Here is a 27,741-nt window from a genome sequence, read left to right as displayed (position 1 = left end):
TTATAAGCATGCTGCAAGCTGGATTCCAGTAACGAAGTCACATGGGGCAACCTTGCATTCACTGTTCCATTAAAGCTAGGCTCGAGCGTTTGCAAGTCAAGTCAAGTCAATAGCCCATGAAACGCTAGTGATGGTATGACGCTATGCAAAGTATCCAAAGCATCGCTTGAAAGTAGAACAAAAGGCAGATTGTATGAAAACATGTGTTTTAAGTGCAAGTGTAGAAAGCCAAAAGCCAAGCACGCGCCAACCACTCGAAAGCTTTCTTACTACTTCGGTTCCTCTTCTGTTACTACCTTTCATTTCCTCTCAATTTTCACTTCCCTTTTCTTTTGTTTTCATTTTTTCAATTCTTTTTTTTTATTCATTTTATAGAATCATAGAAAATGAGAATAGAAATTTATTTTAGCCTCTTGTATGGGTGAAAATTTAACATTGGCTTTCATTTTGTTTATTTATTTATTTATTTATTGTTTTATTTTATTCTAGTTCTCTGTTAAATTTTATGATTAAGCATATAAAACTATCATCTGCGTGCACTATAAAGTAATTACAAGGTAATTCAATAAGTAGGTTCGCACAAACACCGCGTGATCGAAATCAGTCGGGTGGTTCAAGAGTTATCAAGTCACAAACTTAGCGCTTTCAATTTTATAATATAGACTAGCATTTGGCTAGCTGGGGGCTATGCCTCAGATCCCCGCGTTTGCTCGGCCTATGGTCTCGCTTTTCTTAAACCCACAGTACTACCAAATTTCAAGTATTCTTTCGTATATCAACTATCTAAAAGATAAGAGTTTGTATCTCAAGGAAACGGCCATTTAAATAGCATGGGAATTTATTAATCCTCCTTTTAGACCCCTTAGAAACTAAAAATATTCACTTTTGACAATTTTTCTGTGGGTTAGCCCTGAAAAACTACAATCATGTCAAATTTTATCATTCTAATCCTCCCAGAAGTGCCTAAACATTTTGAGGTTTACAAGATGTCCCATATAAATAACATGGGAAAGGTTTTTCAGTTCCCCATAAAACCATTCTATAGTTGCAAATTGTTATTTTTAGTGATTTACTTAGGTAACAAAAAAAAAAAAAAAAAAAAAAAAAAGCACCGAATTCTAAGTTTTTATTCCAATTTCAAGAGTCTGAAAAGTAAGGTTATAGGTCCAGAAAAGAGCCCATTTTCAATAAAAGAGGGAATTTCTTCATCACCCTTTTGACCTCCTAAAAATTAAATATTTTTACTTTTGGAAATTTTCCTGTGGGTTAGTCCCGGAAGGTTAAAATCATGTCAAATTTCAACTTTCCACGTCAACCCGAAGCATCCTTTTATTTTGCAGTTTTATACACAGGGTGTTTCAAAAGTTCCATAACATAGGCAACTCTTTTCTTATCACAGTTGCAACAAAATGTAAGAGGGGAAAAAGACTCCAAATATGATGTTTTCAATTTAAGTGAAGGAATATTTTAAATCTTACGACCCATTTATGCTGTACACTCTCCATGCACCAGAGGTCGGGGCGGAAGGTGGATAAATTTTCTAACAGTATGGTGAATAGGAGCATGTTTGGAATAGGGGCTGGTCATCAACACGTTAGTGTAAAAGATAGTAAGCTCATCCACTTATGTTGTGTGTCCAGGTAAATGGCAACGTAGGATTTGTGTTTGACATTGGGCTCTTAAAGAATGAATAGCCAAACGGCTCATGAGATTTAAAAAAAAATTGTTCACTTTATATTGAAAACACCATATTTGGAGAAGATTTCCCCTCTTACATTTTGTTGTAACTCTCATAAGAAAAGAGTTACTCTCTGTCAGGGAAGTTTTAAGAGTCCCTTGCGTCCTTTTACTGTGAACCCTGGAGCAACGACTCCAGTCGCTTTATTGTAGTTACGCCACTGATTTCAATATATGTATCTAATAAATAAGATATTGGAAATATTATTATTATTTTTAATATTATTATTATCATTTTAAAAAGGGTTCCCCCTCTTGGATCTAGTTTGGAAGGAGGTGTGCGATTAGAATGAAAGATATAAAATCCATAGCTCTTCCATCTATGATTAAAACCCGAGAAAAATAACATTTTCTATTTACACATACAAAGGGGTATGTATATGTTTTCTAATTTGTATCTTTTTTTATATATATAATATTAAAAAGCCATGTACCTTGGATAAGGTCTTGGTCCTTTTACAACAACTTTCCTGTTACACCACCATTAAATCATCACAGTAAAAGCACCAACTGAATGCAGAGTTATTTGCAAATGCATGAATTAACTTCAGAATACTTCAAAATCCTTTTAAAGCTATACGTTAATGAGTGTAATGACTGTTTAGAACATGTACAAAGAGAGAGAGAGAGAAAAAAAAAGAAAAAAGAAAAGAAAAGAAATCTCAAGAAACCAACCGATCATCTATATTATCTGCGTTTCAAATTCCGTTGAGTTCATAAATTGCCTGAAAAGACTTTCAAAAGATGTCGCTATTATATTACCTGGATTCTCAAAAACTGATTAGCATTCCAGCCATAATCATTAAATAGTGATTTAAAAATGAACTAGAATCAAATATGTGAATATTATTACTGCAATGACTTATGAATTTGACATTAGGGGGTACGGGGAATCTATATCATATGTCCAAATACTCCTGAAAAAATATAAAACATTGTTTTTATTTATTCCAGATACCCGTCACTGTCAATAGCACAAGATAGTAAGGTGAAGCCCAACCCGGCTCAATTTTTGTAGAGCGTGCTGTTACTTATACACGCTTAATGAACAAAACCAATATTCAGCTTCTATATTCCAAACGCAACATGAAACAAGCAGCGATGTCCCTTCTACATGACGTTGAGCAGTTTGGTTTCTAAGGGGTGAAATTTTCTCGGTTAATATTGAAACTGCAAGTAGTAAAATAAACCAGAAGAAAATAGGCCGTTTGCGCTTGCAACAGAAAGTGGGCGGACAGAGCAACCGACAATGAGCATCCTACGCACTTGCCACATTAACATTTGTCTCGCCCAGTCACTGTGAAGGTTTCATCTTTTTCGGGCGCATGTGGAAAGAGACTTGGCAACAGCGAGCTGTAAGGTAAGCGTGCCGTTCAGGTTTAGTTTTGGCACACCACTCGAAATAATTTTTGAAAAATTATAATTCTTTCACTAATTTCCTTCTTATTGTCTCCTAAAAGATTTGCTTTGGGGGACATGAAAATAACTCACTTGGCATAGATAAAATTCAACGGAGCCACCAAAAGTAATTCTTGAAAAATTACAATACTTCTTCGAATTGCTTACAAATAAGGCTTGTGGACAAAGGGCATAAGAACTACAGTGCATAACACAAACCAACATGTGCTAGGTGACCGCTAAAAGCACAAATGCTATCTAACCAAGCCTGGGCAGGGCGAAGCTGGTGGGCCCGAGTAGTTCCACGTGCGTGCGCCCTAAGGGAGCAGGCGTATCAGCGATGGTGAGTATATCATTAGCGTGGTTAGTATGAAGAAGTGGGTTTTGGCAAAGATATTAGTTTCAATAGCACTTGCCATGGTTTCGTACTAGTAACACTCCACTTGTAAAAAAAAAAAAAAAAAAAAAAAAAACAGCTTCTGTACACTTTGCAGAAATATACCGCCGTTGGAAAATAACATCTAATAGAGTCATCTTTCATATGCACTTACTTTTTTATCCATTTTAAAACACTTGTAATGATTGTACACTAGTAACACTACACTTGTAAACCTAAAATACAGCTGCATTAGTTTGTATACAATTCTGTCACCTGCAGGAATGTGTTCCTTATAAATATGTCTTTCCATACAACGTATTCAATTTTACCTGTAAATCTTCCAAAATGTGGTTCTGCATAACCACACAAGCACTGCATTGCGCAACCCCCTATTTTCTTTGAGTTAACTTAAGTACATTTTAACCACTTCTAGTTTTAACAGAGAGAGAGAGAGAGATAGAGAGAGTTAGAGTGGAGACGGAATATATTCTTGAGACGCTCAATTCATTGCAGAAAATCGCTTCTCGGTATGTTAAGCGCTTTTGCTCTATGGTGATTAACGTTAATAACAGAAGTGTTTCATTTTCAGCACTACCCAGATTGAAAAGAGGGTAAAGATAGAAAATGGTACTCAGGGCCGGCCCTAGGCAATTTCCCACCCCGTTCAATAGCATCATTTCAAGCCCCCTTTCTCCAGAAAGAACAAATCTTAAATTTTAAGCCTCAATCCACAATTTTAAGTATGCTACCTCATCATGAACAAAGATGGGGAAGGAAAAACACTCACAATCAGAAAGATTTAAACTCTACAAATACAATCTTGTTGTGTCTTTTTTTCCCTTAGAAAATAATCTATTATGTTAGTGAAACATAAAGCAAACATACCTGCAGAGGAATGACTGTAATCTCTTTTTTATAAAGTTCGATATCGAACTTCAACCTCAATATATCAGTTTCAAATTCCATTGCAGCTAGCTCTTTTATTTTTATTTCTTGCTTTTTTTTTCTACATCTCTTAAAATTTAAGAAAAAAACTTGTTTGTGACAAAAACAAAAGTTGCTTTCATATCAAAACTGTAATAACTTAACAAAATGAAACAGGTTTTCGCTACTGTTCGAGAATTGAGTGATTTTATTTGACAACAGACAAGCAATTTGTGGTGGGATTTGTTTGTTGTTTGACTATTTGCTTTAGCGCTATGCATCTGATCTGAAACTAATGCGACCTAAACATGATTTATGAGTGTAGTATTCAAATTTAACTACTTAGTAAATGTAACTACCATCATCATAAAGTCTGTCTTCAACAAGAAATATTTATTTAAATAGTTATGACAATTTTTGCCACCCCTCGAAACTTTCCGAATCGTACAAATGCACATGTTGCACACATGGCACACCCAGTTATGATGGTTCTTAATCTCAGAACGTTAAATAGATTAAAAAGAATCATATTGAAACCGGAAGTTGTAATGGATTTTTTTCGTTTCCGGTTTAAGTAGTTGACCAGGAAATTAAATGTATTGTAAAAGTACCCAGCTAAGACAGCAGGTAGACCAATTATCACACCAGATTTTTGGACTTCCTCCCACAACTTTTTACTATCAAAATCCGACTCTATACAAATATAAGACAAATCACTATAATTGTGGTCCGGAAACCAAAACAACGGTTTCCATGTAGATTCTTGTCTTGTCTGGTAAATATGTGGTTCCTGGTCCCAGGCAGCCAAGGGAAGGATACTCCAAGGAAGATAAGGAGTGTGTTTAGAAAACCACAGATCATCAGACAAGCTAACTTATGCGGTTAAGATCTCAGACGCTCCAGGCAAGCAAAGTGAGCATTAAGGTCCCTAAAAGCTGCAGGCAAGCGAAGTAGGCGAGGAACCTCGGAGCTCCGTGCAAGCTAAGAGAAAGAAAACGACCAGTCGAAACTGAAGCCGTTGGAGGTACTGAGGCGACTTTTGCTCTCTCTTCGTGGGCAATGACGAAACTAGTGTTTCTCTTTGGTCCAAATACTTCTGAAAAGAGTTAAAGCATAATTGATATTTATTAGATATAACCGTCAGTGGAAATAACATCTACCAATAGAGTTGTTTAGTCGCGCGACATATTTTTGTAGACTGTGCGTTAAGTTTTACATAGTCAATGAACAAATCCAACATTAAGCTTTTATTCCAAGCCTAAAAGAAGTAGGAGCACCTGTAACGACGTCAATGGGTAATTTTTGGACGAAAAGATCTAACACATTTCAGGCAAAAATTCTCTTGTTGGTGTTATATCTGGAGAACTACATATAATGCAGCCAAACAAAAAGTATTACTTAACTCACTATGATGTGCTTATTACGTAAAAAGTACGAAAAGTAGATTTAGGGGCTCTTCAGAACCTTTGTGGCCACTGATCCAAAAACTAATTATTGGCCAAGATCACAATCTTTTGGTGCAATTTTTTTGATCATTCCTAAAATTCTTGGCCAAGATCGCAATCTTTTTATCTTTTTTTATCAATCATTGTTTTAAGGCATATTTTCTCAACTAATACATATAAACTGAGAGATTCCAGTTTTCCATTTCGTTCTAAAGTAATTTTCAAAACAGCATGTGTGCTATGTACAAAAACGAAACAATAACTGTCCTTTTGTCTTCCATGTTAGATTGGACGTAGAATTTTACTTTGGTTCCGAACCTGGTGACCTTCCACGAAAACCAAACTTGGATTTCCCATTCTGAAGATATAAGAAGGTTAGTGATAGAACAAAACGTGATACAGTGACAACCTAATCCTTATAGTCTGACACATATTCCAAATAGTGACACATACACTGCTAACAGTGACACAATACTCCTAACATTGACAGACATATTTCAGAATGTGACATAAAATCCTACAATTGACAAATATATATTTATTATTATTATTATTATTATTATTATTATTATTATTATTATTATTATTACTTAGTTTCAAACACAGAGATTAGTTTCTCTCTCGCAAATTTAAACATGATCTCGTAAAAGTCTTTGCAGGTAAATTGTGAAACTCTTGAACACCTGATAGTGTTAATACCGAGTACATGTGTTTGTGTTATGTATCACTCTGTAACATACACACCGATTTAGTATGCAAATATACGAGATATGACATATTATACTCTTATATAAAATATTAGAAATGGGTGACTCATTATTGCCCAGGCTATTGCACTATAAGTGTTAAAGTGAGATTGTAGCTTGACACCACTTCAAAATATATAGATAATAGTAATGAATTATCTGCTTCGAAAAACTTTTTTATCTTTAGTATTTAGTGTTTTTAAAAATCGGTTCATTTTAAAAGAGAAATTTATTCTGAATGATTTTTGAATCTATGTATAGTATACAATATAAATACAGTAAAACAATAATTTTGAGAATGATTCAAAGAAGTGCGTCGAAAGATTGCAATCTTGGCCAATAATTACTTTTGGTGCGAACTTGGTGCGATCAGGGTCCACAAATTTTTTAAACAGCCCCCCTCCTTTCTTCACGTAATAAGCAGTGAGTTAAGTCATAGTTTGGTGTTGGCTACACTATATGTAATTCTTCAGATATAAGGCGTACAAGAATTTTTTTTTTTTTTTTTTTTTTTGTTTTGTTTTGTTTCCGTACGTAACAAAGAATACTTGGAAGTCCGTTAAAGCTAACAGTTTTAGGAGAGTAATGTCTACTTAGAAGATGTAAATAATGTAAGAAAAACATCAATTGAGAATACTCAAAGAGAATTTCCAGAACTATCTTAAAAAGAATGGAGAAGTGGAGCGGAAAGGATAAGTGATAATTCCTACTTGTAAAAAGTATTTTTTTTTTTTTTATCCCCAGCTTCTCCTGTTTCTCGAAATTATCATCTCTCTATGACTTACGATTTCAGATAAGGTTGCTTAAATCTCCAGAAATTCGAAATTTTTTAGCCATTATCTGGGGAACGGTGGCCACCGGTTACTATTTGATACCAAAATATTCACCAATCTCTAAGCCATTGATCAAAACCAATATGCTCTCTGTGACTTATGGTTCCCGAGATATGGCTCCTTAGATATCCGGAAATCGGCATATTTTTGGTCAATATCTCGGGAACTGTAAGAGTGACGTGAAAATTTCTATCACTTTCTCAGATAGCTTTTGATGTTCTATCGAATGGAGGACTCAATATTGAAAACAAAAATCACAAATAACAGACTCAAAGACACACAGGCACACAGACATAAAGAATTCAGTAACGAACTTTTTAGGAATACGCCATCTGAATTACTGTTATCTGTGTTTCAGATTCCGTTGAGTTCGTAACGTGACTGAAAATACTCTCACCAGATGTCGCTATTATCTTAACCTTTGTTCTTAGTAACTCTTGAACATTTTAACTACAAACATTAACTAATGATTTGAGAATGAATTAGAAACAAGTGCGTAAATATTACTACTTCAATGTTTCATGATATCGACATTAGAACGGGAGGAATCCTGGCGATATGGCGAAATACTACCTAAAAAAATTGAAACATTATTGTTATTTATTATAGATAGCGGTTACTGTCAGTATCATTCGCTCACGAAGTAAAAGACTGGACCAATTTTTGTACAGCGTGCGTTAATGTTTGCACGCTCAATGAACAAACCCAACATTAAGCTTGTATTCCAATCGCAAAAGAAGTAAGAGTGTCACATATATACACGACTTGGAATAGTCTAGTTTCTGTGTCATATTATCTGCATTAATATTGAAACTGGAAGTAGTAGATTTGAATCGATCTGGAGATCGGTCATTCCTCTGGCTAGTTAATGATACTTTTTTTTTTATGGTGTGGCAATAATATTTTTTTTTTATGGTATGGCAATAATATTAGTAACGAAATATAACTTCAATCTTCCAGAAGGTGTCTAGAAAACTAAGTAAATAAAAATGAACTGACCATCTATAAAAGCAAATTCCTCACATTATAATATCACGAATAATATATATATGGCACGGGTAACGTGAAAATTAATCACGGATACAGACGGAGAAAGTGATAATTAATGTTGTTAAAGGATAGATAATAATATTTTATCCATATCCATTGATTACCTCATTATTACAATGGAAACTTATACGCAAAGAGATCAGGGATAAAGAATTATTTATGAGTAGACACAATAGCTACATAGTAATTGCCCTAGGCTATCTTATTTTATTATGATAACTACAATACCTTGTGCATGAATCCCTCACAGGGCTATTCTAATTCAAATACACTTGTTAATAAGTATATAGGTCATCCACATTGAGTAAAATACTCGTGAGTTAGAGAACTTAAATATACTATGAGATGTGCATGAACAATAATTGACACTTTGAAATGCAATGCCTTGGCCAATCACATAGAAAACTCATAAGCATTATGTTTGCGACAAAGCAATATAACAGTTGTCATTGTAACCTTTGCAATAATTAAAATTAATTGCAATAATTGAAATAATGGTAATAAATTAAGCTGACTGAACCATTGAAAAACCTATAAGAATAATTGAGAGAACAATTAAAAAGGTAATCGATCCGGGTTTATCATAACCTACGGTTATGAGGATTCAATTGATATGTGCTGTCCTGCCATAATCATATATAAGAGCGTGATAGAAAACTATGTAATATGCAACTTACATTTTCAGATCCATGGATGTCACTCAGGAACGACGACAATATGTTTGCGTTTCTACAGTGGTCAATACAATTGTACGCCCGATACTGTCCGACTTAATAAAGCGAGTCGAGACGAGACAAGACTCCGACCGAGTCTCAGTTACTGAATAGAATTGAATAACCTGGTCCAGGAACCATAAGTGTTTTATATGCGCTTTATTTGTTATTTTTCTTTCTCATGTCCTTCAGAACCAGTGCATTCTAGATTATGAAATAATAGTTTTCTTGACGTATGCGGGAAAAAACTGCTTTCACATTTTTCACCAACATAATGTTTTTGTTATATAATTGTTTGGTTTTTCTGGTGTCCTTCCTCAAGTATGTAACTATACCAATAATAACTTGTTTGTGTTAATTGGTTTTTCCAATGTGACATTGTTACACACTAAAACAATATTGCAATCTCATTTTCGAAATTATAAAAATTTCGATCAAGTCAGTAATAATAAGATTGTAGACGATGTATGTGTTGATAAAATATCAACAAAATCGATGCTACATTTTCATAATTACTTATCCAACTCACTACATCACCGAACTATTGCTATTCGATTCTCTCATGACAAATGATTTGTTGTATTCTGTAAGGCTGTTGATAAAGTGTTCATTAAATACTTATTAAATATTTATTAAATACGAGGGAAATTGTTAGAAGCATGTTCAAGAAAGCCACTGAAACAAATCTTCCAGCCATCTATGAAGAACCCTTTCTATATTTATTGATAGAAATAAATGAAGTTATTGTGTATGCATATTACAGAAATATCTTTAAAGGAGAAATATCTTGAAGAAATAGTTTAGCACCGATTCTAAGAAACTGATCTAAAACAGATCATTTCTTCCAAAGAAGATGTCATTTCTAGAATTTTGAATAAAAATAAAATATTGTGTGTTCCTTGAATGTAAGAAAAATATTTATAAATTAGAGACAAATAATTAATTGGAAGATATTTGTTTGTATATTTATTCAAGAGAAAGTTGTGTTATTTTATAAGTTTGTTAATAACATGTTTATTTATTAAACGTGAAGAAAATTCATTAAATTGTTCTTGAGAAATCGTCCAAGAAAAGAGGATCCCCATTAATAAACAATTCTGTGTGAATATTTTCAAACGAGATCACTCATGCCATGTCATACACTTATGAACGAAGTGTTTATTTATCGAACATGAACAAAATAGACAGAAAGAATTAAGAGAAAATATACCAGAGAAGTAATGCTTACCAGCAAGCTACTCTTGTTGATTCAAAGTGAAATTATTTATGCTATATTGCAGGTTTGTTAGTGTAATGTTAATATATGAAACGTAGGTCAGGTACTTGATGATTATTTTTTCAAGGACAGAAATACTCTGTACACCGTGTCCCAAAAGTCTGATAACACTTTTCTTAATTATTTACACAAAAAACTACAAGTGATATAGCTGTCGTGTATGTCATACGAAAGACTATCTGAAATGATTTTATTATGGTTATTATTATTATTATTATTATTATTATTATTATTATTATTATTATTATTATTATTATTATTATTATTATTATTATTATTATTCAGGCAATGCTTGCAGCGTATTTGGCGATGCCGTCGGCGTGTTGTAAACATGGCGACTTCTAGTGCAGAGAGTGCTTGGAGTTAAAAAAAAAAAGGGTGCTACAGATGTGCAACGGAAGTTTAGAACAAGGTAGAAAAAGAGGCAACAAGCAGGAAGTCTATTTATGCCTGACATGATAAATTTGTGACAACTGGTTGCCTATGTTCTAACAAAAGAAGTGGCCATTCTACAGTGAGTGAGGAGACCATTGACCTTGTGACAGAGTCATTTGTAAGAAATCGGAAAAAGTATGTTCGTAGAGCATCCCGCAAGCTACAAATACCACGGACGACAGTGTAGATAACGCTTGTTAAGAGACTGTGTATGAAGCCCTATAAATTGCAGCTCTTGCATCAATTAAAACAAGCGCAGGATTGAATAAGTTGCTACCACTGTCTCTCAGGATATGCTCCAACAAGTATAGCAAGAATTTGGTTAACGTTGAGACATATGACTTGTTACACATGGTTTTCATATCAAGGAATTGTGAACTCATAAGAAAAAAAAAAAAAAACGACAGTTGTATCACTTCCAGTTCTTGTAGTTTTTTTTTTTAATAAATTAAGAAAAGTGTTACCGCACTTTTGGAAAATGGTGTATAGTAAAGTACTTTCCAATCCAGGGTACTTTAAAGCTTCAAATACTTCTCCTAAAATAGTTCAATAAATTAAAAAAAAAAAGTGAATTAATATATAGAACAATGTGGTGTAGCTGTGTACACCGTACATCCAGGCGAACGAATAGAGTCACTGTTTACATCAATGTTCGGCTGAAAATATACTTTTCCAATGTGTTGCAGCCTAAAAACGGATAGACATGATCATTAATTGTTGTGTTAATGCTTTCTCTGCGGAAGCTTGAAGTAAAAATTTAAATGAAATAGTTATATGTGTCATATGTGTAGAACACGATATTAAAAAATAAGTTATTACTTCTTATTCGGTTCCTTCTTCAGAGGGGCAATTGCATATCCTTAATGACGAATAGAAAGATATGTGAACCTCTACGAAGCGCCAAACAAAGTAATGACATCTGATGTTTAAAGATAACATACACTAGCATCCAGTCACTTGAAATAGTTTATTTATTTGTTATAACGCTAAAAATGTGATGACGCAAATTTGCTAAAACGTGTTCTTATTGTACGCGTGATATCTGGTTTGACTGTTTGTTGTATTTTGAAGTGTAATGTCTAATTTTACAAAGAGACTTCATGATACATAGACCTACTATATAAGTTGGAATCCGAACTACCAAAATTTGTTCAAATTTCAAGGCGCTTTCACCAGTAATAGTACCAGGACTTCATGAAATGAAGTCACCAGAAATCGAAGATATTTTGGTAAATAAGAATTTTGCGTTCTTTTGAGCAGCAAGAATATATGAGATATGGACCTACATCTTAAACTATATGAGCTGCGGGGGCGCGGTGGCTCAGTGGTAGAGCGTTCACCTCTGGTGCTTGGGGTCCCGGGTTCGATCCCAGCCCCCGCCACGTGAACTTTGTGGTGGACAAACACCGTGCTCGTGGGTTTTCTCGGGGTTCTCCCGTTTCCTCCCACTTTATTCATTCCACCATTTCACTCATCTCTCATCATCACCGTCTCCTTTAGCCTAACCGGCATAACCGTGGGACGTAAAACTCAAAGATTTCATTTCATTTTATATGAGCTGCCACCTTTAAAATCGACAAGACAATCACACACGCTGAAATAGGAACTCTACAAAAGCTTTCGTTATATTCTTCATCAGATAAGGAGGTGATATCTTAGAAAGAAAGGAAAGGAAAATAAGACAGCAAAATAATTGTTCTAAATGTTAAACGCTTCACACCTATATTTGTGTTTTTTCCTACCCTGCTTTCTATAAAGGATTTAGCGAAAGCGCTCATGTCAATGGTTTGTGAGTGACATATGACTATATGTGTGTTGTTTGGTGAGTTGTTTATTATAAAAACAATAGTCAATTAAACAAAAGAGATATAAAATAGGGTTGTCCTCTCATGCGCCCTGGATATTAAAGAGAAACTAAGGTGCCATTCTATACCGAAATACATTGGAGACCCGAATATCCGAGGATCAGTGTTATCCGAGCTTAAACCAAACAAACAAAAATTTAAAAAGTAATCCGATTACCACGATAACCAGTTTAGAGGCTTTTGTTTCAGCAACAAAGCGAACATAAAACTGGCGTAAAGATGACGATTCCGCTAGAATTGCCATAATAATTAAGTAAGCGACCTTTAATTGTTGTACTTCTTGAATTTCAACTTGAGAAGGCACTGCTCCAGGTCGAACAACAAGACGACAGAGCAGCAGTTGATATTAAGACGTTGCTACGTCTGCTCAACATAGCGGCCAAAAACGAGACAGTTTTATGAGCCAGAATACTATGAAAGACTTATTTAAAACATGTGAGTGCCAAACAATGCCTTATTTGTGTTGTGTTTTACTTATGTACGTATCAATATTAAACACATTTTATTTATTGTATTATGGCTATTTTCTTATTTATGTGTGTATAATTATATTTACTACATGTCCAATAAAAATAATAAATGCAATAATAATGAATAATCTAATAAAGAGAAATAATCAATAAACAACAATATAGAACACTACAAAATTTTCTATATATCCATCTGTATTATCCAAATTAGATCCGGTGGACATTATCTCAAATAATCGATACTCTACGGTAACTGGAATTCAAAATAATAAAAACAAAATTTTAAGAAATAATAATAATAATAATAATAAAATATAGTATTAATTAAATACGCAATCGTAAAGGTAAATGAAGTAAAGAGAAGAAATATGAAAAATACAAAATAAAATTTAAAAAATGACAAAAACAAAGGAAGGCGTACACCATAAAACGTGATCTGCCAAAGATAGCTTGAGAAAATGAAATCTTTTAGTTTAACGTCCTACGCAATGCCACTTAGGCTAAGGAAGACTAAAAGCATAGCTTGAGTTATTTCTTGAAAGTTGGCTATATATTTATAATAATTAAGGCAAACACTGAACGAAAAAAATCATTTTTAGCACTTAAATAACTTTTGCGATATGAAAGAGATGAACAGACAGGAGAAAACACCAAAGTAAGGAAATTATCCCTTCTTTTCCTTTTATTTTCTTTCTGTCTCTTTTACTTCATTTCTTTTTTTCTTATATCCGTACTGTTCTTTAATTTTATCTCCTTTTTTGGCTTATTCTCAGTTCTCATTTTAGTAATTTAGTATTTCTCTATTTGTCTCTTTAGTTTCATTCTTTTCTCCTTTTTCTTTCCACATATGTCGTTTCCCTAGTAGCAGAGACAACTTGTATAAATTTGTTAGAGTATGGTGAATAGGGGCATGTTTGAAATAGGGGATGCTCATCGACACGTTAGTGTAAAAGAAAGTAACTTCATTCATTCATGTTGTGGGTCCAGGTAAATGACAACGTTGAATTTTCATTTATCATTTTGCGCATAAAGAGTGTACAGCCCAAACGGCTCATTCAATTTAAAAAATTCCTTCACTTTAGATAGGAAACATCGTATTTGGAGAAGGTTTCTCCTCTTACATTTTGTTGTAACTATGATAATAACAGAGTTACCCTATGTCAGGGGACATTTTAAACACCCTGTAGAGTTAAGATAGCTTATTTGTTAATTTCCTACCACATGTGATGCTAACACACTATGTCAAAAATCATGTATCTAATAAAAAATATTGGAATTATTATTATTATTATTATTATTATTATTATTATTATTATTATTATTATTGAAAGAGTTACGAGGTATTATTATTATTATTATTATTACTATTATTATTATTATTATTATTATTATTTAGTCTAGAAGGTGACGTGCGGTTAGAATGAAACATATAAAATCCACCTATGATTAAAATCCGAGAAAAATAACATTTTCTATTTACACATACAAAGGAGTATGTATGTATGTTTTCTGGTTTGTCTTTGTTTTTTTATAATATTAGAAAGCTATGTCCCGGTCTTGGCTCTTCTACAACCACTTTGTTGTTACACCACTGTTAAATCGTCACAGTAAAAGCACCAACTGAATGCAGAGATATTTGCAAATGCATAAATTAACTTCAGAATACTTCAAAATCCTTTTAAAGTTGGTACTTTAATGAGTGTACTGATTGCTTAGAACACGTCCAGAGAGAGAGAGAGAGAGAGAGAGAGAGAGAGAGAGAGAGAGAGGCAGAGAGAGAGAAGACAAAAGAATAGAAAAAAATAAGAAATCTCATGAAACCAACCGATCATATATATTATCTGCGTTTCAAATTCCGTTGAGTTCAGAATGTGACTGAAAAGACTTTCACTAGATGTCGCTACTATATTACATACATTCTCAATAACTGTTGAAAGTTGCAGCCATAAACCGTAAGCAATGATTTAAAAATGAAGTAGAATCAAATATATAAATGTTACTAATTCAATGTTTTACTAATACGATATGGGGGTGCGGTGATTCCATGTCGTATGTTCAAATACTCCTGAAGAAAATTAAAATGTTGTTTTTACTTATTACATATTACTCTCAATATTACATCCATCAATTTGTAACCTATTTCGATTCAAATTTTTGTAGAGTGTGCATTTACGTTTGCACACTTAATGAACAAAACCAATATTCAGCTTTCATATTCCAAACGTAACATAAAACAAATAACTGTGTCTCTTTTACATGACGTGGAGCAGTTTGGTTTCTATGGGGTGATATTTTCCCTTCTAATATTGAAACTGCAAGTAGCACAGTAAACCCCAAGAAAATAGGCTATTTACAAGGGCATCATAAAGGGCGCAACAGCCAACGAGCACCCTACGCACTTGCCACATTAACATTTGTCTCACTCAGTCCCTACCGAGGTTTTATCTCTCGCACACATGAGGATCGAGGCTTCGCAACAGCGAGCTGTAAGATCCTCGCGAAACCCGCCTATTTTCTTGGAGTTCACTTTAGTACATTTTAACCACTTCTAGTTTTAGCAGAGAGAGAGAGAGATTTAGAGTGGAGACGGAATATATTATTAGGACGTTGAATTCATTGCAAAAAATCGCTTCTCAATAGGTTTAATCGCTTTTACTGAATGGCGATCAATGTTAACAACAGAAGGTTTAATTTTCACCACTCTCCGGCTTAAATGGAGGGTAAAAATAGAAGATGGTACCCCAGGCCAGCCCTAGGCAATTTACCATCCGGTGTAATTATATCGTTTGCCGTTCCCCCTTTCTCCAGAAAGAACAAATCATAAATGACACAATTTTATGTATGCTACCCCATCATGAACAACGAATGGGAAGGAAAGGGCAATCACACTCAGAAACGCTTACCTCGTTGCGTCTATTTTTCATTAAAAAATAATCTATTATGTTAGTGAAAGATAAAACAAACATACATGCAGAAGAAAGACGGTATTTTTTTTTTATATATAAAAGTCAATATCGAACTTCAATGTCAATGTATCAGATTGTAATTCCAATGCAACTAGCTCTCTCATATTTATTTTTGGAGTTTCATTCACTATTTGTTAAAAAAAAAAAAATTAAAAAACTTGTTTCCACTTTCATTGATAAGGAAATTGTTTCTGACAAAGACAAGACTAGCTTTCATATGAAAACTGATAACGAAATGGGACAGATGTTCGCTACTGATAGAGAAATGAGTTCTTATATTTGACAACAGTCAAGCATTCCATGCTGGGATTTCTTTGACCATTTGCGTTAGCAGTGCCCATGTGACCTTAAACTAATGCAACCTAAACATGATTTATGAATGTTGTATTCAAATAGAAGGTCAGCTTAGTAAATTTAACTACCATCAACATGAAGTATGTTTCCAAAAAGAAATTTGGAAAATTGCGAAACTTTTACCCAATTAACATCATTCCATAGTAATGGGTGATACAAATTGGGATTTTTTAACAACGAAAGACGAAGTGTTGCAATATCGGGATACGATCTCGGGCCTCAACCTTGCTATTTGTCCTCTTGGTCCAACTCATCACATAAGGAACTCAGAATCATGGATAGATGTGATACTGGTATTAAAGGAAGAAGATGTAATAATCCACGGTCAAATCCACACACCTGGTATCTCGTATCATGATATGGTATATATATCTTACGAACTTCGAGTTCCGCAATATAAAACTAAATTAACGTCATACAGGGACTATAGGTACATGAATGAACTAGACCTGAACATCGATGATGCCTACTTGCCGTGACACTCAATAAATTGCCTCCCTACAGTTGATGAGCAGGTAAATACTCTAAATTCTTTAATAATAAATTTGTATGATAGACATGCCTCTGTAGTAAAGGAACGCGTTTCACGACCTCTATCACAATGGTTAACCGACGAATTACGTTCGTTAATGGCGCGGAGAGATAAAGCTTATAGAGCATACAGAAGACATGTTAAAAATAATGATCCTTGTAGTGGAAGCATAATAAATCCCAATACAAAATTCGAAAACTATAGAATATTAAGAAACCATTGCACTCAAGAAGTAAGGAAAACAAAACGGCGCTTTGCCTATGAAATACTTGAATTCGAAAATAATGGAGCAGTTCTTTGGAAACGGTTAAAAGTATTAGGTGTTAGAAGAAACGTAGCCAAGAATGCAGTTAATTATACGACAGATGAATTGAACATTTTTTTCTGTCAAAGTCGTATGATACCAGCCTTCATGAAACTGCAAACAATGAATAATATTATAGCTTCGGAAAACTAACTCGCTTTTCTCGTTTTCTCACGTACAGCCTGCACATGTATTAACAGCAACCCAAAGAATTAAATCTTTAGCCATTGGTACAGATGATATTTCAATAACCATGATCAGAAAAATCCTACCGAATATACTTAATCCTATCACTGACATATTTAATTACTCTCTCTCCACAGATACTTTTCCCACAGTATGTAAACTCGCTAAAGTCCGCCCACTTCGAAAAAAGAACAACTCTGACAATATCGCAGACTACCGCCCTATCAGTGTCCTTCCCGTGCTTTCAAAAATTTTTGAATATATTGTAAATGATGAAATTCTGGAATACTTAACAACAAATAACTTATTGGATACATTTCAATCTGGTTTTCGATGTAATCATAGCACATGCACTACGCTAGTAAACGTAAGGGATGATATAATATTGGCTATCGATAACATAAAACTGACACTTCTTACTCAACTTGACTATAGTAAGGCATTTCAAACGTTTGATTTTGACATATTACTTCAGAAATTATCATTATTGTTTACTTTTTCTGATTCAGTGGTTAAATGGTTTCACTCTTATCTTCACCAACGTAAACAAAGAGTAGTGATCAATCAGAATCACAAATCGACATGGCATTGTATCAATAGTGGAGTGCCGCAAGGTAGCGTACTAGGTCCCCTTCTCTTTGCTCTTTACATTAATGATCTCCCTAAAATTCTGACATATTTAAATACCATATTTACGCTGATGATTTTCAGTTATATGCCTTATTTCACCAACAAGATGTTAATAATGCGATTGAGAAAATAAATACCGAATTAAAAAAAAATCAGCGACTGGTCTACGGCTCACGGGTTAAAATTAAATGCAAAAAAATCGCAATGCATGTTAATCGGCCCACCAAGAATTCTTTCTTCCCTTAATATATATCAGCTCCCAAATATACAATTGTCCAATACTCTTATTCCATTTTCTACAACTGTCAAAAATTTAGGAGTCATACTAAATCAAAATCTTTCCTGGTCAGATGAAATAAATGGAGTCTGTAAAAGAGCATTTGGTGCCCTGATTACATTAAATCGACTAAGAAATTTCTTACCAATATCTCTGAAGATCAAACTTGTCAAGGTACTGGTGTTTCCACATCTTGACTATTGCGACTCAGTCTTTTCTGATCTACCCGAAAATCAATCAAAGCGCTTGCAAAGAGTGCAAAATGCTTCCATTAGATTTATTTTTAATTTAATTTAGACAGAACATCTCACATCATTTTATATATATATATTAGGGTGGGCCGAAAAAAAACTATATTTTTTTAAGTCGCTATAGCGCGTAAAAGTTGCCTTTGGTACTGATTAGAAAAAGTAAGAAAAAAATTGAAATCGGTTAACATCTTCCGTTCGCGTATCGCAGTTAAAGTTTACCAAAAATGACGAAAATCTTGTGATTTTTAATTTCTTTTGTCTTAAAAATAAATAATAGTTAATCGATTCCATGATTTATTTTCTGTAATATAAATTGTATTAAACTGTAAAAAATAGTTATTGTATTTTTTTTAAAAATTCACAACATAACTGAAAATTATTTTTCAAAAATAACATTTTTCATTTGTATAACATAGTTTGGATTATTTCAGTTAAATGACTGGTTTAAAAAACAAAATTAACATTGTAAAACCGTTCGTGCAACATTTTAAATTTTTTTTTTAAATTGTACTTAAAATTTAAATAATTTCATCTGTATCTCTTCGCCCATTCGTAAACAGGAATTACCCAGAACTCACCAGGAGGAAGTGGCTGCAGTTCGAGTTCCACCCACACCCTTCACAACCAACCATCCAATCCAGGTGTGTTTTACATATTTTTAGTTAATCCTTGAATGTAATGGATTTTTTCACTTGTTTTAGCAATGAGCATTCACTTTGAAATGAGTTTTTTGGCTGAAGTGTGGCATAATAGCTCTGGATTGCAGAGTTGCCCTGATATATCCATCTCTTGACTGACCACCACATACTTTGCCAGCTGCTTCTGTTACCAGTTTTACATATCTCTCGACAGCTTGTGTGTGGCAAGGGAGTCCTCTTACTACTTCCCAATCGGGTACCATGCCACTTTGTATAAGGAGTCTGTATAATGCATAGTATATAACGCAATATAAAAAGTACCAATTTTTTAAGACCTTTTGAGGGATTTTCAGTACTGATGTACAACCTAAGAATTCTGTTTACGGTAGTTAGCCATCTTGAGTGCGACATAGGGCCAGGGTCTCGATAGGACAAGTCTTTTGGACATTTTCCTGCATTTACTGATCTTAAAATATCCAAAAGGTACTGCTGGTCTTTGCTGAGAATTTGACGGTCTACTTCAGGGATTATGCAGTCAACTCTTTCAAATTCAACTACAGGTAATCTTTCACAACCATTAAGCAGTTGACCGATCGGCCCACTAAAGGTTTTAGGACCTGTTGTTTCCCCATCAACGTGTTGAAATAAGTGGCGGAGAGGCAACTCATTAAAATGGAGAAGACATACAGCCCTCTGCAACGATCTACCTATATGAAGTTCAATTTGCCGAATTACTCCATTCCTCCACCCTGTATTGGTAACAGTACCATCACCGCCAACAACATCTAATTCGTCCAAAGAAGTGTCAACTTCAGTCAAGTAGGAAATTATGCTGGAAGCGATATCAGTAGAAGATCCCGATGATGGAGAAACGTGGCCAATATATGTCGACCCAGGTTCTTGAATGATTGTGTAGTGCTCCTCTTTCTGAAGTCTACGAAATAAATTAGAATCACTTCTTCAACTACCAAGGTATCATCTTTGGGCCCATCAAAGTATAGACCACGAAGCAAAGTATCAGGTTTACACTACAAATATCTCCTGATATGACTTTTCTCTCTCCGTATTTTATTTTTATCGACCACGTGAGAATAGTCCGTGTCTGTCACAATTCCAATATCTTGTAGAACACTGGAAGCAATTGCAGAAGTAACACGGTCAGATACATCAAACCTATCATTATTTAGTGCCGTTGTCTTCAGTTTTATTCTCGTTTGCCATTCTGACGGAGTTTTGGTGGGGATATCTAGAACGAACTCATCATTTTCATTTTCACAGAACTCGGAAGAGCCCGAACAGTCTTGTTGAAGTCTTGAGCTGAAACAATCTGTAGGGTCGTTTTCAAAAATGGTTGGTGAACTCGAAGGCGTATCATTAAAAAAACGTTTATATTTGTAGTTCCTTCTTCTCAGTCTTGAAGTTAGCCTTTTCGTTTCTTGAAGGTCTATTGATCCAATTTTGCCCAAACCACACTTCCTTTGAAAATAGATGAATCGTAACTCAAGGGCAGGTATCTTCTTAGACTTTTCACACTTGCACTTGATAGAAATTAAACATTCACGCAAATCTTCTGTCTTATCACAAGTACAATTCAAAATGATAGGACATTGGCATGCTGCCACATCAAATAACGACAATGATCTTTGCTTGAAGTATGCAATCTTCTTTGCAAATGTTCGCTTCTTGAAATCACGACCGTACGACTTTCTCAGTTTATAGTAACTATCATGATACGCAACAACAAGCTGCACGATTCTGTACTCAGTAACGGTAGGAATGGACGCTCTATCATAAAGGTTTTTTATTTTTCTTGCTACTATCCCAGCAACTTTTGAAATGCTCACTTTTGCATTGTTTGTTTGTGGGTACAAGTGTAGTCTTTCGTGAAAACAACACCGAAGTACATCTTCATATGTAGGCAGTTTAGTTAATGGCAAATCTCTGGGATAACCAAAAAGAGGACACTCAAAGTTTTGCCTCGTAATCATCTTCGAAGCTGTCATTGCAGCGCTACGAAAGATCACCGCACGGAATGCAACAAAACTACTAAGCACTATAATTCAAGATTATAAAGAACAACTAATACAAATGTAATAACACAGCTAACACTGAATAGGACTTCTGCACAACGCCACACTTAATCACTAAGTGAAAAAATGACGAGGACGTGACGGACACGGAATGCATATCAAAACTTGCAGCGTTCAGCATTCAGCAACAATGCTCGAACGCTCTCAAAGCCAAGCTATCTTGCACAAGACGAGGGGAAGTGGGATTAAATCCAGTAAATTGTCGGACTGCAGTGAAATATTTCCCTGTCAATCTGCTTGTTTTTTAAACCAATCATTTAACTCATATGTGCAAAATTACCCCAGACATAAAGTATGAATAAGTCCTTTTCTTTGTAAAAAAAAAAAAAAAAAAAAAAAAAAAGTTTTCAGTAAAGTGCAATTGGAAAACATAAAACAAAACAACACACTGTAACTATTTTTATACTTTACTACAATTTATAACAACGAAAATAAATCATGGAATCGATTAAATATTATTTATTTATAAGACAAAAGAAATTAAAAATCACAAGATTTTCGTCATTTTTGGTAAACTTTAACTGCGATGCGCGAACGGAAGATGTTAACCGATTTCAATTTTTTTCTTAATTTTTTTATTCAGTACTAAAGGCAATTTTTCCGCGCTATAGAGACTTAAAAAAAGTTTTTTTTTTGAGCTCACCCTAATATATATATATATATATAACTGTCATGACTGACGTTAGTTGAAAGAATAAATTTCCATAATCTTACCCTATTGTACAAAATACTTACTATGTCAGAATCACAGTACCTAGCAAGTAGATTTTTATATTTATTGGACTTTCATACTACAAGCACAAAATCATAAGATAATTTCTTGCTCTCTATACCTAGTCACAATTCTGATTCATACTCAAAATCCTTTACAGTAAGTACTACACGCCTACAAAACAGTGTACCTCAATTAATACACAACGTTTCAACAGTTGCCAAACTTTAAAAAATATTGTAATATCCCATGTGAAGTTGTTTATAAACAAATCCACGCATCAAGTGTTTATGAACATCATCACGTATATCCAATTCATTGTTATTTGCACAGATTCTATTATACAAAGCTGTTGTTCTTTAAAGTGGAGATTTTATCAATATATTAGTTTTTTTGATTTTTTACAGTAATAGAAGCCATTGTTTTTACATGTTTTAGTGAAGGAACACGAAAATTCAATGAAGAAACTAAAAGTCAACACAGACCAAAATATTTTGAGTTGCTTCCTAGATGAATAATAAATCAATCATATGACGTCTTTGTTCTAGTATTATAGCTGTCATAAGTGGGATAAATTTGAGTTTCTTTGTAAGTTAGAAATTTCAAAAATTTTCACTGTATTCTTTCTAATTCCTTACGATCTTTTAATTGAGATGGATTCCAAATAGTTGACGCATACTCTAACTTTGAACGAACATATGCATTATACAACTTCTGTAAAGGTGAGAAGTTCCTCTTAAATTCTTTTTCTGTTCCTAATAATTTGAAAGCTTCACTTGTTATATTTGCAATGTGACTGTCAAACGATAAATTAGCATGAAATGTAACACCAAGATCCTTAACTGAATCATGTCTATTTACTACATTTTTTATTATTTACATAATCAAAGTGACAAGGTGATTTGCTCCTAGTGAACGATAACAATTTGCACTCGCTTGCATTGACTCCAAATTGATTAGAAGAGCACAAGTTACTAATATGATATAGACCTTGCTGGTTTTATTTTATCGTTTAGAGAATTGATTTTAGCATATATTTTAGATCATCCGCATATAGTAATTTTTCATGGTCAACAATGCAGTCTGGTAAGTCATTAGTAAAAAAGAGAAATAACAATGGTCCTAAGTTTGAACCCTGAGGAACTCCTGGGAATGCAATATATTCTTTAGATTTGTATCCATTAAAAAGAACGGATTGTCTACGATTAGACAGATATGACGAGAAGAATTTAATCAGGGGCGGAGGAAAGTTAAAAAGCATCTAATGAATTCGCTATAAAATCTGTAATAGTAGCAAATTTCGTTACTGTAGATCTTTAAGCAATAAAGCCATGCAGTTTAACTGAGATAACCGGCTTGACATGGTTAATGATTCGTCGATAAAGATATGCTCAAATACTTTGACAAAAGGAGGTAATATTGCTATTGGTCGAAAGTTGGTAATATCTTGGCTATTGTTAGATTTTGGAATTGAGCAAATTAAAGCTAATTCCCATTTGTCTGGGAAAGTGTTTGTTTTTAGTGATAAATTGAATGCAACTAATAGGGGATATATAAATATATCAGCACAGTGTTGGGTAAGTTACTTGTAAAAATGTAACGCGTTACAAGTTACTTTACTTTCTCTTAAAATGTAACGCGTTAGTAACGCGTTACTTGCCCCAAAAAAGTAACTGTTACTTTACTTCGAAAGTAACGCGTTACTAACGCGTTACTTTTAGGTCCGAATCTTTAAATATGTGAAAAAATTACTTCAATTTTCCGTACTACTATTACTACAGCTATTATTATTATTATTATTATTATTATTATTATTATTATTATTATTATTATTATTATTATTATTATTATTATTGCACTTCTGAATCGCTTTATGTAAATGCAAGGACAAATTTTTACTTGTTATATGAACATTTTTATATAATGTAACATTGATAAAATGCCATACTGCATTACTCGTAAGGATGGACACGAGCGAGTTCGAGCGAGTTTTCTTTGAAACTCGATTCGACTAGAAACATACATCTTTCAGCTTGACCCGAGAACTCGACTAGAAAAAAATCCTCCAACTCGACTCGAATTGGGGTCGAGTTTCGAGTCGAGTCGAGCCAAACCCCTTGTGTAGTTTCGAGTAAGTATATTACATAGACACGATAATTATTATCAATGACACTACTACTACTACAACTTTTATTATTATTATTATTATTATTATTATTATTATTATTATTATTATTATTATTATTATTATTATTATTAACAACATTGTATATAAACATGAAAGATAGGCGGTTTCTATCTGAATACTAAACGGTAGTTGATTGCCAACCTCGGTAGTCGTGAAGTCTAGGAATCAAGGACATTGTTCACGAGATTCTGAATTTGGGTTGAGGGTCTAGGTTGAGTATTCGAGCTCGAGCCAAACACTGTTAAAAGTTATAGGGCACTGGCCAAATATCTTCAAAACTGCTCGGTCCGGGTTTAGAATTGTCAACGATTTGAGCAGCTCGGCTCACAGCTCATTCAATATCGACCCAAACCTAGAAGTGAGCCGAGCCATCAGCTCACCAAACCGACTCGGCTAGAGTCCTCGGCTCAGTTGAGCCGAACCGAGCAGATGGCTCAGCCCCACCAAGCCAGCTCGAGTCGATGGTTCACCCCAAGTGAGCCGGCTCGAGCCATCTTCTCAGTTGAGCCGAGCAGAGCTGAGCTTGTTATAAAAAATCTCTTGTGGTCTCGCTATCGAGACGAAACGAGATGCGAGCAGTGTCCACTCTCGTGAGCAACACTAAAAGTATTCCATATTACTGCTTAGCTTACATTTCTTATGGCTTTCGCTTTCCAGTGTAATCAGGCCATAATTTCAAGACGAGTTAAAACGAACGAGCCATTTATCAAGCTTGACTGGTCTCGAAACTCGACGCGAAAAACTGAATCGGCTCGGAACTCAACTCGAGAATATTACCTTTGACTTGACTCGAAACTCGATTTAAATTCGAGTCTAATCGAGTTTTATCTTGACTCGTGCTCATCCTTATGCGTTAGAAAAAATGGTTGCTTATTATTATTCTGCTAAACTAATTATATAATAATAACAATGTTAATTTGTAAAATTAAAAATACAGAAAAACATTACACTACAACTAATAAAATGAGAACACATGAGCTGGGGGTGAATCAAAACTTGCCAGTAACTCTAAAATAAATATATGCTTTTTAAAGCTAATTTCAAACTCTGTAATCAACAGGACTCTAGGATAAGCAAACTGATCTGAAAGAACTCCAATATTACATACCATCAGCAAAACCCCTTACTGTATATTGTTAATTATGGCACTCTAGTTGTTGATATTTTCCGACGGGGCACTTCAGACAATTTACTTTTAAATTCTGTCCACCATCATCTTCAGCTCTTAAGAAAAAAATATTCTTTCAAATGTTCGAACGGTAAAATATTTTCGTTCTCCATCTTTATAAAAACAACACTAATCAAAGTAAAATAGACTACCGGTATCATTGCACTAGTAGTTCACTCACTGAATGTATTGATTTGGACCTGTCAAAATCTACGACAAAATCTTCCAGGTGCTTGCAATCAGTACATGTGATTTCCCTGAGGCTGTCCTCATCTTCCAAAAACAGCAAGTGACACTACAAATTTATTTTTTTTTTCTCTGTGTGTCGGTGACTGTCGGTCACTAACATACGTAGTTCATGCTCGATTGTTTCATTCTGAGAAATTCACTTACAGGAAAGAAACATTTGTTTCCGAAAAACACATATACATATATTGTAGTTACTCATCCGAAATGTAACGCGAAAAAAGTAACGCAAACTAGGTACGTTACTTAAAAATTTGTAACGCGTTACCGTATCAGTTACTTTGGAAAAAATGTAACGCGTTACTAGGAAACGTTACTTAAAAAGTAACGCGTTACTTCCGTTACGTTACTTCCCAAGACTGTATCAGCACAACCCTTCACAATGTATGAGGGAATTCCGTCTAAACCAACTGCCGTTTTGGACTTAAGGTTCTTAATAGCCATTTCTATTTCTTTCAATTCTACTTGGCAAATATTTAGTAAATCTATGTTACCATATTTATTATCTCGCAGATTTATGTTACTGTCAATTATCGTTTCTGAAAAGGGAACAAACACTGTTATAAAATACCTCACGAAAGTATTCGCTATTTCTTCATTATTTCAGAGATTATGACCCTGAAACTTTAGTGCTTTCGACAGTAGATGTCTGTTCCTATTTTTAATAAAATTCCACATCCCACTTTAATTCTTCGTGATGATATTTTCAGAATTACGTAAGAACTTTTCATAGGATAATTTGATGTCATTTATAACCTCTCTTGTCAAACGTGCCAATTCCATGTAATAGGAGGTGCTATTATTAGTTTTTTCTTTTTGTTATAACTTTAGTGAATCAGCACGGAAATTTTGAGGCAGAGTTTTTCCTACGAGGGACACACATATCGAATACTTCATAGATCATAGCTTACTCACTAGGTCATTAATATTACCATATTTCTATAGAAAATCCCAATCAACACTTTAGATTGATATATCATTTCATAATATTCGCTTTTCTAAAATTTTAAACAAAAACAGAATTATGACTTTGGATAGCTTTCATGATTCACACTTATTACTATAGCGGGATGATGTTGATCTTCTGGCACTAATGGAAGTAATTCCAACAGATTCTAAAGTTGATAAAACTATATCTAGGGTACGATTATTACTGTTTTGTATATGATTAAAAGTATTCAAATTATAAAGAAACCATGAAATTATGCAAATTTTGACATTTTGCGGTACTATTTTCGAGACTATATTCATTATTTTCTATTTCTCTAATATTAAAATCACCAACCAGGAGAACAAAACAACCTTGCGGGCAGTTACTTTCAATACATTCCAAAAAATAATTATACACATCTATACTTGAATTTGGTTGGAAATAAACGACATATATAAAGTGTTTTAACCCCGGTCGTGATTTTGGTAATAACACAGACAAATTCATCATCACAGCTGTCTATTGTACTGAGATTGTATTTTTCCACAGCTGCCACAAGAACCCCCTCCCTTAGACTTTCCTAATTCATCAACATTGTAATCTTGACGCGCCACAGTAATTTATTATCAAATAGTTCCGCATCATAATACGTTCCATTTATCCATGTCTCTGTTATTGTAATAATGTCATAATCATGCGACAGAACATTGCAGAAAAAATATTGGCTTTACCACGCAATATTTAGTTTAGATTTCTCCATGTTATTTTTATTTCAGATTGTATTCCTACATAGACGTCCTTTTTGTTCCTCTCTTATATATTATTTTTATTTTTGTTTGTGTGTTGAAGTGTTTAGCTATTTTTATATTTAAGTATTATATTATTTTTATGTGGATCAATACTTTTCTTTTGTAATTGTTAATATTTTATTTATTTATTTATTTATATATTTATTTATTTATTTATTTAATATACAACACAACAGGCTTAATTCCCA

Source organism: Thermobia domestica, chromosome 17, assembly GCF_964235325.1.
Source record: "Thermobia domestica chromosome 17, izTheDome1.hap1.1, whole genome shotgun sequence".
Taxonomy (NCBI): domain Eukaryota; kingdom Metazoa; phylum Arthropoda; class Insecta; order Zygentoma; family Lepismatidae; genus Thermobia; species Thermobia domestica.
Note: the sequence above shows the minus strand (reverse complement) of the source record.